Below are 12,211 nucleotides of genomic sequence, written 5' to 3'. Positions count from 1 at the left end.
CACTCAAGGTGTGTCACCTCGAACACCACAAATTGTGTGTCACCTCGAACACCACTCATGGTGTGTCACCTTGAACACACCTGGTGGTGTGTCGCCTCGAACACCCCTGATGGTGTGTCACCTCGAACACCCCTGATGGTGTGTCACCTCGAACACACCTGATGGTGTGTCACCTTGAACACACCTGATGGTGTGTCGCCTTGAACACTACTGATGGTGTGTCGCCTTGAACACACCTGATGGTGTGTCGCCTCGAAAACCCCTGATGGTGTGTCACCTTGAACACCCCTGATAGTGTGTCGCCTCGAACACCCCTGATGGTGTGTCACCTTGAACACACCTGATGGTGTGTCACCTTGAACACCCCTGATAGTGTGTCGCCTCGAACATCCCCCATGGTAAGTCACCCTCAACACTACTGATGGTGTGTCACCTTGAACACCACTGATGGTGTGTCACCTTGAACATCCCTCATGGTGTGTCACCCTCAACACTACTGATGGTGTGTCACCTTGAACACTACTGATAGTGTGTCACCTTGAACATCCCTCATGGTGTGTCACCCTCAACACTACTGATGGTGTGTCACCTTGAACACCACTGATAGTGTGTCACCTTGAACATCCCTCATGGTGTGTCACCCTCAACACCACTGATGGTGTGTCACCTTGAACACTACTGATGGTGTGTCGCCTTGAACACTACTGATGGTGTGTCACTTTGAACACTACTGATGGTGTGTCACCTTGAACACCACTGATGGTGTCTCACCTCGAACATTACTGATGGTGTATCACCTTAAAAACTCCTTTGGTGTGTCCCATCAAACATTCATGACGGTATGTCACCATTTGACGGAAATTCGATGCTGTTGTATTTGTGGCTGGAGTTTGGTTAACAAGGCTCTATCTATACCCAACCTTTCAATAGGGTTGTGATGCGTTGGCACCGGGGAGTGGTGTCTTTGAAAACAATACTTGAAACCATTTATCTCTAGGTGGACAAATAACGTGAACTACCTTCGCGCCGCTCACTGAAGCAGTATCTGCTCGCTTTCCGAGTGTCGGGTAATACTGCTAATTGAATTGTAAGCCTGCGATGAGACGTATTACCAGCTCGCTGGCTGCGTTGCACTTGAGGTCTTTTGTGCTGGAGTCGGCGATGATAAACAGGAACATCCCCCCGGGACATCTGTGCCTGGAGCCCCCATCGCAGCAACCCAATCCACATATAGAACCAGAGCGGACCGCAGGCTCTGCTGGGTCCATCACTTATTGATGTTTTGGAACTGATTTCATTTAATGCATCTTCTTTTTTACAACCATATGTATATCATATCTTTGATGATCTCATCGTACCTTTTGTTATTATTATGTTTTGCTGCATTGGTAATATCATTTTGTATATTATTTTCATATCATGGTTTATATGTTTTGTTAAAAAATATAACATCATGTATATTTTTGTATTGATAGAATCACCTCATATTTTTTTTATTATTGATATCATCCTAGTTTCGTCATGGATGATATGATTTTGTATTAATTATTGAACTTCTTTAACGCACACCGTCGTCTTTAAAATTCTGGAATCATTATTGCAACAAAGAAAGCCTTGAACAAATATGACACCCTATTCTAGTCTGGAAGTTAATTTAAGGTACCGACGTCAAATATTTTAACAACGAAACTTTTCGCATCAGCGGAAAGATGCTTGCGCTGAGACATCATGAAATCTAATGCTAACACAGTATTCGTGCGTGCGTGATTCCCGTGCAACCTTTCGAGTTGAGTTGATTGGTTCAACTGTGTCATATGGCCCTGTGACGCACAGGTCTGGCTGTTGATGAAATATAGTGATAGCTAAATAGACAGAATTTTTACTCATGCACCGATTGTCTTTAAATGTAATATCCAGTTATGTATGACTGTTTAATAATCTCATATCAACTTTGACTGGAGCAGGTCCAATAGTTTTTTTCAGATATTGTGGTAAACGTCGGTACCTTAAATTAACTTCCAGACTATACATTAAAAAGTGCTTTGTGGTAAAAGAGGCGGCAGGCCAGACTCACACATTACAATGTATACCGAACAAGTAAGTATCATAGAATATGTTGCAGCCGATATCGAGTGCCTCATCCTGGCCCAGTTCTAAATCTTCTACTACAACACGACAATGGAACTCCGTGTGAAACTCCGTGTGAACCTCCGTGTGAAACCCCAGCTGCACTCAGCCAATCGGACTCCGTGTGTCACCACGCCAATATACACCTATACCGTATTGACTGAACGTCTAATGCAATATGTATCACAGTTCTCGTCACATTACTTGCCACGTCGCCCGGTAATAATACACAGTCGTGATGCTATCATTGTTATTGTCGCGGCATCACGGTGACTCAAGTGTCAAGGTGACAGCTGAGGTCATCTTGCCCACCGCAGACTTGGTAGACCAACTGATTACCGGACAGCAGGAGGTTTCAGTACTGAGACGTGAGCAGGCAGGACTGTTATTACCAACAATGGAAATGTTACAGCTATATCATGGCGGATTAAAGAAGAGTAAACCTCAAGTCTGGAATGATTTGGCAAGTCAGCTCTAGACAAGAAATTAATTATTTTTCTGGGCTTCATTTAGATTGTTGTTCTTTTTTTTGTAGATATATAAATCATGGCAGAGTGTGGGCAACAATGTTACAGGTATATCATGGCGGACTGCAGGCAACAATGTTACGGTTATATCATGGCGGAATGCAGGCAACAGTGTCACGGTTATATCATGGCGGACTGCAGGTAACAGTGTCACAGTTATATCATGGCGGACTGCAGGTAACAGTGTCACGGTTATATCATGGCGGACTGCAGGCAACAATGTTACGGGTATATCATGGCGGACTGCAGGCAACAATGTTACGGTTATATCATGGCGGAATGCAGGCAACAATGTTACGGTTATATCATGGCGGAATGCAGGCAACATTGTCACAGTTATATATTGGCGGACTGCATACAACAATTTATGTTACGGTTATATCATGGCGGAATGCAGGCAACAGTGTCACAGTTATATCATGGTGGAATGCAGGCAACAATGTTGCGGTTATATCATGGCGGAATGCAGGCAACAATGTTACGGTTATATCATGGCGGACTGCAGTCAACAATGTTACGGTTACATCAAGGCGGATTGCAGGTAACAGTGTCACGGTTATATCATGGCGGAATGCAGGCAACATTGTTACGGTTATATCATGGCGGAAGCAGGCAACATTGTTATGGTTATATCATGGCGGAATGCAGGCAACATTGTTACGGTTATATCATGGCGGAATGCAGGCGAAATGTTACGGTTATATCATGGCGGAATGCAGGTAACAGTGTCACGGTTAGATCATGGCGGAATGCAGGCAACAATGTTACGGTTATATCATGGCGGAATGCAGGCAACATTGATACGGTTATATCATGGCGGAATGCAGGTAACAGTGTCACAGTTATATATTGGCGGACTGCATACAACAATTTATGTTACGGTTATATCATGGCGGAATGCAGGCAACAGTGTCACAGTTATATCATGGTGGAATGCAGGCAACAATGTTGCGGTTATATCATGGCGGAATGCAGGCAACAATGTTACGGTTATATCATGGCGGAATGCAGGCAACATTGTTACGGTTATATCATGGCGGAATGCAGGCAACAATGTTGCGGTTATATCATGGCGGAAGCAGGCAACATTGTTATGGTTATATCATGGCGGAATGCAGGCAACATTGTTACGGTTATATCATGGCGGAATGCAGGCAACATTGTTATGGTTATATCATGGCGGAATGCAGGCAACATTGTTACGGTTATATCATGGCGGAATGCAGGCAACATTGTTACGGTTATATCATGGCGGAAGCAGGCAACATTGTTATGGTTATATCATGGCGGAATGCAGGCAACATTGTTACGGTTATATCATGGCGGAATGCAGGCGAAATGTTACGGTTATATCATGGCGGAATGCAGGTAACAGTGTCACGGTTAGATCATGGCGGAATGCAGGCAACAATGTTACGGTTATATCATGGCGGAATGCAGGCAACATTGATACGGTTATATCATGGCGGAATGCAGGTAACAGTGTCACAGTTATATATTGGCGGACTGCATACAACAATTTATGTTACGGTTATATCATGGCGGAATGCAGGCAACAGTGTCACAGTTATATCATGGTGGAATGCAGGCAACAATGTTGCGGTTATATCATGGCGGAATGCAGGCAACAATGTTACGGTTATATCATGGCGGAATGCAGGCAACATTGTTACGGTTATATCATGGCGGAATGCAGGCAACAATGTTACGGTTATATCATGGCGGACTGCAGTCAACAATGTTACGGTTACATCAAGGCGGATTGCAGGTAACAGTGTCACGGTTATATCATGGCGGAATGCAGGCAACATTGTTACGGTTATATCATGGCGGAAGCAGGCAACATTGTTATGGTTATATCATGGCGGAATGCAGGCAACAGTGTCACAGTTATATCATGGTGGAATGCAGGCAACAATGTTGCGGTTATATCATGGCGGAATGCAGGCAACAATGTTACGGTTATATCATGGCGGAATGCAGGTAACAGTGTCACGGTTATATCATGGCGGAATGCAGGCAACAATGTTACGGTTATATCATGGCGGAATGCAGGCAACATTGTTACGGTTATATCATGGCGGAATGCAGGCAACAATGTTACGGTTATATCATGGCGGAATGCAGGCAACATTGTTATGGTTATATCATGGCGGAATGCAGGCAACAATGTTACGGTTATATCATGGCGGACTGCAGTCAACAATGTTACGGTTACATCAAGGCGGATTGCAGGTAACAGTGTCACGGTTATATCATGGCGGAATGCAGGCAACATTGTTACGGTTATATCATGGCGGAAGCAGGCAACATTGTTATGGTTATATCATGGCGGAATGCAGGCAACAGTGTCACAGTTATATCATGGTGGAATGCAGGCAACAATGTTGCGGTTATATCATGGCGGAATGCAGGCAACAATGTTACGGTTATATCATGGCGGAATGCAGGTAACAGTGTCACGGTTATATCATGGCGGAATGCAGGCAACAATGTTACGGTTATATCATGGCGGAATGCAGGCAACATTGTTACGGTTATATCATGGCGGAATGCAGGCAACATTGTCACAGTTATATATTGGCGGACTGCATACAACAATTTATGTTACGGTTATATCATGGCGGAATGCAGGCAACAGTGTCACAGTTATATCATGGTGGAATGCAGGCAACAATGTTGCGGTTATATCATGGCGGAATGCAGGCAACAATGTTACGGTTATATCATGGCGGAATGCAGGTAACAGTGTCACGGTTATATCATGGCGGAATGCAGGCAACAATGTTACGGTTATATCATGGCGGAATGCAGGCAACATTGTTACGGTTATATCATGGCGGAATGCAGGCAACATTGTCACAGTTATATATTGGCGGACTGCATACAACAATTTATGTTACGGTTATATCATGGCGGAATGCAGGCAAAAGTGTCACAGTTATATCATGGTGGAATGCAGGCAACAATGTTGCGGTTATATCATGGCGGAATGCAGGCAACAATGTTACGGTTATATCATGGCGGAATGCAGTCAACAATGTTACGGTTACATCAAGGCGGATTGCAGGTAACAATGTCACGGTTATATCATGGCGGAATGCAGGCAACATTGTTACGGTTATATCATGGCGGAAGCAGGCAACATTGTTATGGTTATATCATGGCGGAATGCAGGCAACATTGTTACGGTTATATCATGGCGGAATGCAGGCAACAATGTTACGGTTATATCATGGCGGAATGCAGGTAACAGTGTCACGGTTATATCATGGCGGAATGCAGGCGAAATGTTACGGTTATATCATGGCGGAATGCAGGTAACAGTGTCACGGTTATATCATGGCGGAATGCAGGCAACAATGTTACGGTTATATCATGGCGGAATGCAGGTAACAGTGTCACGGTTATATCTTGGTGGAATGCAGGCAACAATGTTGCGGTTATATCATGGCGGCATGCAGGCAACAATGTCACGGTTATATCACGGCGGACTGCAGTCAACAATGTTACGGTTACATCAAGGCGGACTGCAGGCAACAGTGTTACATGTTATATGTAACGTCGGTAAGTTGCGCCACTCATGAAAACGTCAATTTTGTCTGTCGACTCAGTGAGATTCACATGATATTTGACAAGTAAATAACGGTATTGTCCAGTCCAAACACGATTATTTACAGACCGCCGTCTGGAATATTGCCGAGTGCTGCATTAAACAAGAAACAACAACCCACTGAGCCATCGGGGCAGGTGATGAAAGGGTGTAAAATTGTACATGCCATGACTTTAGTTGTGCGCATGCTGCACGTGGTTTATCTCTCGCACGCTTTGATCTAATGGGTTTTTTTTACTACGACACACTGTATTGTTTCACTAAAAGGTATCCGATGCAATATATTTTATTCTGGTATCTTTTGCATTTAGATAGTTCATATGTTGGATAAAACATTCCTCGGTTTTGGTTGAAAATGTAAAACCTCGAACTCATGGAAAAAGCTAGCTTTATCCTGAACCTCCTGCCCACGAATCCTCAATGAGAAGGATTTCTTTTTTTAAAAATGTCACACGCTGGCTTTGGTTTGTTGGTACGTTTGTTGCTTAACGTCACACACAGCAATAGTCCTATAATCGAGTCTGGACCAGACTATCCTGTGGTTGACACCATGAACATCTATCTACGCAGTTGGAATACGATAGTACACATCAACTAAGTCAGCGAGCCTGATCACCCGATCCGGCTGTCGCCTCTTATGACAGGCAGGGTTGTTGACGATCAACGTAAACTGTACCGGCAACATCATCACCTTTTACGGGCGCTTCATTTCTCTCATGTTATTCCTGAAATTGTTCCTTGGCAAACTCACAGAAAGAACAGGACCCGGTTGTATCAAAACTTCATTAATCAATGGCTTTATTTTACCCTTAATGGTTAATTACGTACTTAATGTTTCAATGACGATATTTAAATTTTGTAAAAAGCAGTAATCAAACTGTCATTATCTGAAGATACTTTAAGCCTAAAGTGTTCGTTAATGTGTCATGAGGGGGAACGGGTGGCCCAGTCGTCTAAGGCGCTGCGATTCGCTGTGCAGAGTTGCGTCCCTTGGGCACGCCAGAAACCTATGATTGTGGGTTCGAATCCCGGTTCGCTCCGATTATGTTTCTAGGTTTGTCAGCATCATACCCGTGCTCGTGGGTTTCACCGAAGTGGTAAACGTCTGAGACATGCATCACTTCGGGCTTTCCTCCCACATTAAGCCGCGATATAACTGGAATACTGTTAAAAGCGGCGTTAAACCCAACTCACTCACTCACTTATGTGTCATGAAATAAGGGTACTCTCTGTACCATTGCCACAATTCCGTTTTTTGCAAACAAGCACTGTATCCTAGTAGTGTAGGTAGTAACAGTTCCCTCGACTCGAAAGATTGATACGTCATATAATTGCTAAATGCATCACCTCTGCCGTTGATTGTGACGTACTTTTCGTGTTTTTGAGGTTTTGGTCGAACCAAAGACGTTGTATTTACGTGTTTGGTCGAACCCTGCATTTTATCAACCTATTAGAGCATGTTACCTGTTGCGTTTGGTTTAATGACAGACTAAGCCTTCATTAAGTTAATAGCCTCTTAATGTAGGGTTATTGGCATGTATACAGCCTCAGATCTATCCAAGCCAACAAACCCGGTCTTGTCCTTCTTGACAAATCCAATGAAATCGTTTATATCATTGAATTTTCTGTCCCTTTTGAAACTAATGTGATTGTCATGATTCAGGGAAAACATGGCAAATATGCGGATTACGCTTTTGAGTACCAAGTTGTCCGACTCCCCATTGTTCTAGGTGCTTTAAGTTTGGTACCTCCCAATCTGTTGACTGACATCGGGAGAGTACCCGGGTTTGCTGACAGGAATGCAGCCCTTCTGACAATATGGGTAATACAGAAGGCTGCAGTATTGGGGAGTCTTCACATTCTCCGAAAAGTACTGTGTGGGTTTGACTAGGCAGCGCTTCCTGGGAGAAGTCCCATTCGCTGTCTGAGCTGCGTGAAGAGCAAGCGCCCTGAGCTGATGATGAGCCTAACTAGCCTGACTGTGCCAAGATCACCCGAACCCTCTTTGCTGCATTTATTTATGTTAATCTATAAATAATAATAATGATAATAATGTGCCCAATCCATATCCTAAAATAAACTCACAGCTCTACAGCGGAAGTGAAACAACACACGATGACCGTCAGTGCTGGTGATCGTGGTTCGCCCTGAACGCACTTATCACCAGGATGCTTACATATACACATGAACACGGGACAATGTCCAGCTGAGGTAACGGAGAGTAAAGAGGCGAGTTACTAATCTGAACTTGAAGATGTTGATATTGTCAGCTAGTCTGATGTTTGCAGGCAGAGTGTTCCATAGACCTGGGGCAGTGTGGGTAAATGATCTGTAGCCGAATAAATAAAAAAGGAGTCTAACTCAAGTCTAGAATAATGTGGCAAGTCAGCTCTTGGCCAGAAATTACGGATTGTTCAGGGCTCCATTTGGATTATTTTATTATTTTGTAATTATATATTTTTAGATAAGATAACTTTAATTCTGGGACTAAACGTCAGTCTACCGAAAGTCTTGAGTTTGTAATGTGGAACTGCGAGGATCTGTTGGTTCTGGGATCGCAGTCCGTGCCTTGGAACAATTTTTGGTGTTCGTACGAAAATTAGGTCACATTGGTTACAGGCCTAGGGGTATCCATTTCCCCCAGCGTCCCAACTCTCTGGCTGCACATTCTACAATGTATCCATGGAGTGTTTTATGACAGAGATATTCATCTAAGAATAATATTCAGTAGTTGTATTCAAATTTATTTAGCTGACGAAAACCATTCCAGAAAGCACACCCATGCAATATCATTCATAACAGATCTTTTACTCCAGTATAGCTCGTACTGCATGTTTAAAGAGATATCATATCCATAATATATTCATGTTTTTCATGCCGACATTTATTCAGTAGTTTTTAAATGCTGCTGTGTGTTCTACTTAACCCGGGGGCACGGGTGGCCCAGTCGTCTAAGGCGCCGCGATTCGCTGTGCAGAGTTGCGTCCCTTGGGCACATCAGAAACCTATGATTGTGGGTTCGAATCCCGGTTCGCCCCAATTATGTTTCTAGGTTTGTCAGCACCATACCCGTGCTCGTGGGTTTCACCGAAGTGGTAAACGTCTGAGACCTGCATCACTTCGGGCTTTCCTCCCACATTAAGCTGACACGCCGTGATATAACTGGAATAATGTTAAAAGCGGCGTTAAACCTCACTCACTCACTCTACTTAACCCTAAAATTTGAATAATTGAAGCATTGGTGCATTATCTGAAATACATTTGCTGGCTCAAATTGTTTTAAAGATATTATCCCAAATAGAATACTTGAATAAACTTACTGTTCATGATTACATTGCATACAGTAAACCACGTTTGTAACGAACACGCTTATAACGAACTGACCGATATAACGAACTTATATTTTTGTCCCGGTCATTTGTTGTATATATGCTTATAACGAACTACGGTTATTACGAACTAAAATAAGTGGTCCCTTTGAGTTCGTTATAACCATAGTTTACTGTATTGAGTTTGAGATTAGTTTAAGATGCAACTTTCAACTGTAAAATATTGAGCAGTACTTTGAAAAACATGATTGTCATATACCTATCAATGATGAAGCATTTTGCATCTGCAGTAGAGCCAAGATAGAGACGGTCATATCACAGGGGTGTAATAACCAGACCCGTATTGCACCCCCTGCGGGGCCGATATGGCTCATCAATGCATTTTGAATGGGCGATCGATATGATCCCGCGGGGTAAGAAATTTGAGTTATGTCCCTTAGCGCATCGTCTGCTAGTCTTCTCATTCTTTCTTTCTCTGTTGTTTTACGCCGCACTCACCAATATTCAAGCTATATGACGGCGGTCTGTAAATAGTCGAGTCTGGGTCAGACATTCCAGTGATTGCGTCATGAGCATCGATCAACGCAAATTGGGATATGAAGACATGCATCAACTATGTCAGCGAGCCTGACCACCAGATCCCGTCAGTCGCCTCTTGATACAAAATCGCCTTTTACTGCAGGCATGGTTTGCTGAAGACCTATTCCAACAAGATCTTCAGGGATCTTCCTCTTCTCGGCTACCTTTCCTGTGACAATGTCTTCCAAGCAAGGTAAACCTGTATTGCGTTCATTTGCAAATACATACATTTTACAATTTGATGTTATGGTATATGATAAAAAGGTGATTAAATGTATAAAACGGGAATGTTATTGTTAAACTCCTCTGGCCTTTGGCTCTCGGGCTAATGTTGGGCATGAAATGAAAAATGCCACATATATAATAAATTGTAACTAATGCAATCAGTGTTAATATCAGTGTCAATTGTTGTACCTCTACACTAGACCCGTGAAGACCGGATCAAAATAGGTCTTCAGCAACCCATGCTTGTCGTAAGAGGCGACTAACGGGATCGGGTGGTCTGGCTCACTGACTTGGTTGATGCATGTCATCGATCCCAATTGCTTGGAAAGATGCTCATGATGTCAATCACTGGATTGTCTGGCCCAGACTTGATTATTTACAGACCGCCGTCACGTAGCTGGAGTATTTGCGGCGTTAAACAAGAAACAAACAAACAAACTTCTACTCTATATTGGACCGACAATTGTTTAGACAATTTGTCAAATAATTTTTTTGGGGGGGTGAGATGACATGGGGGTTAAACGTTGTGTTTGATTATTGTACATGCGTGCATGCTTGCTTGTAAAAAAGTCCGATCAAGACTAATGCCAGCGTTTGACTGCCAGCCCAACGACATACCATGCCATGTTTAACATAGGTAGGTGAGGTGAGGTGAGGTGAGGTGAGGTGAAATGGGGATTAACGTCGCGTACAAGATTATTGCACTTATATAGCGACGTGCATGTGCGTGTGTGTGTTTGTGTGGCTGCTTGTACTAGTCCGGACTGATGCCGATTTATAGTGCTAGCTCACTGAGATACCATGCCGCAGTTTAACATGAATACACAGACACAGACACAGTATACGGACTCCGAGGCGACCAGTCCTTGTTTTAGCCCCTTAATGCTGAGCGCCAGACAGGGTAACAGGAAGTACCATCTTTTAACGTCTTTTGATATGACGTGGTCTGGGATCGAACCCCGGACCTTCCGCTCAGCTCAACGGGCCGACGCTCTACCACTAGACCACGGAGGCGGTCAACATAGGTAGGTACTCAACAGACACATACTGACTCCGAGCTTTGTTTATCCCCTTATTCCGAGCGCCAGACAGAGTCACAAGTATACCATCTTTTAAAATCTTCAGGTATGACGGACCTCCTTTCTAAGGAGGTGGCAATTTGTTGTGAATATTTTGAATTGTGCTTACTATCACTGTGAACAGTATTTCAGATATATACCATAGCTTGTAAGTATGAGTGTGTTGGGTTTGACTGCTGATCTATTTATTGAAACAGGCACAAATGAAGGTATTGCAAGAGAACACAGACTTTGTAGGATTTGTAAAACTGATTGTACTGAAGATGAATATCACTTTTTATGTGTATGTCCAGTGTATGAAGATTTAAGAGCAAAATATCTAAATAACTATTTCTACCGCAACCCAAACGGTAACAAATTTTGTAAATTAATGACTTGTGATTGTACAGGAACTATTAGAAATCTATCAATGTTCATTTATCATGCCATGAAACTAAGAAAATGTATGAATTTGTAACACGCCCCTCACATTGTACTATAGGCCTTTGGCCTCATAAGTACCATGAATAAAGATTGATTGATTGATTGACTGCTTTTAAGAGTATTCCAGTTATATAAGGGCGTGTCAGCTTAATGTTGGAGGAAAGCCCTAATTAGTGATGCATGTCGCAGACGTGTACCATACTGGTGAAACCCACCAGCACGGGTAGAGTGCTGACAACCCCAGAAACATAATCAGGGCAAACTGGGATTCGAATCCACGATCCTGTGTCTGTTCACTCTGTTGCCCAA

The sequence above is a fragment of the Haliotis rufescens genome, unplaced genomic scaffold (assembly GCF_023055435.1).
Source record: "Haliotis rufescens isolate VD_foot unplaced genomic scaffold, xgHalRufe1.0.p SCAF_3, whole genome shotgun sequence".
NCBI lineage: Eukaryota > Metazoa > Mollusca > Gastropoda > Lepetellida > Haliotidae > Haliotis > Haliotis rufescens.
Note: the sequence above shows the minus strand (reverse complement) of the source record.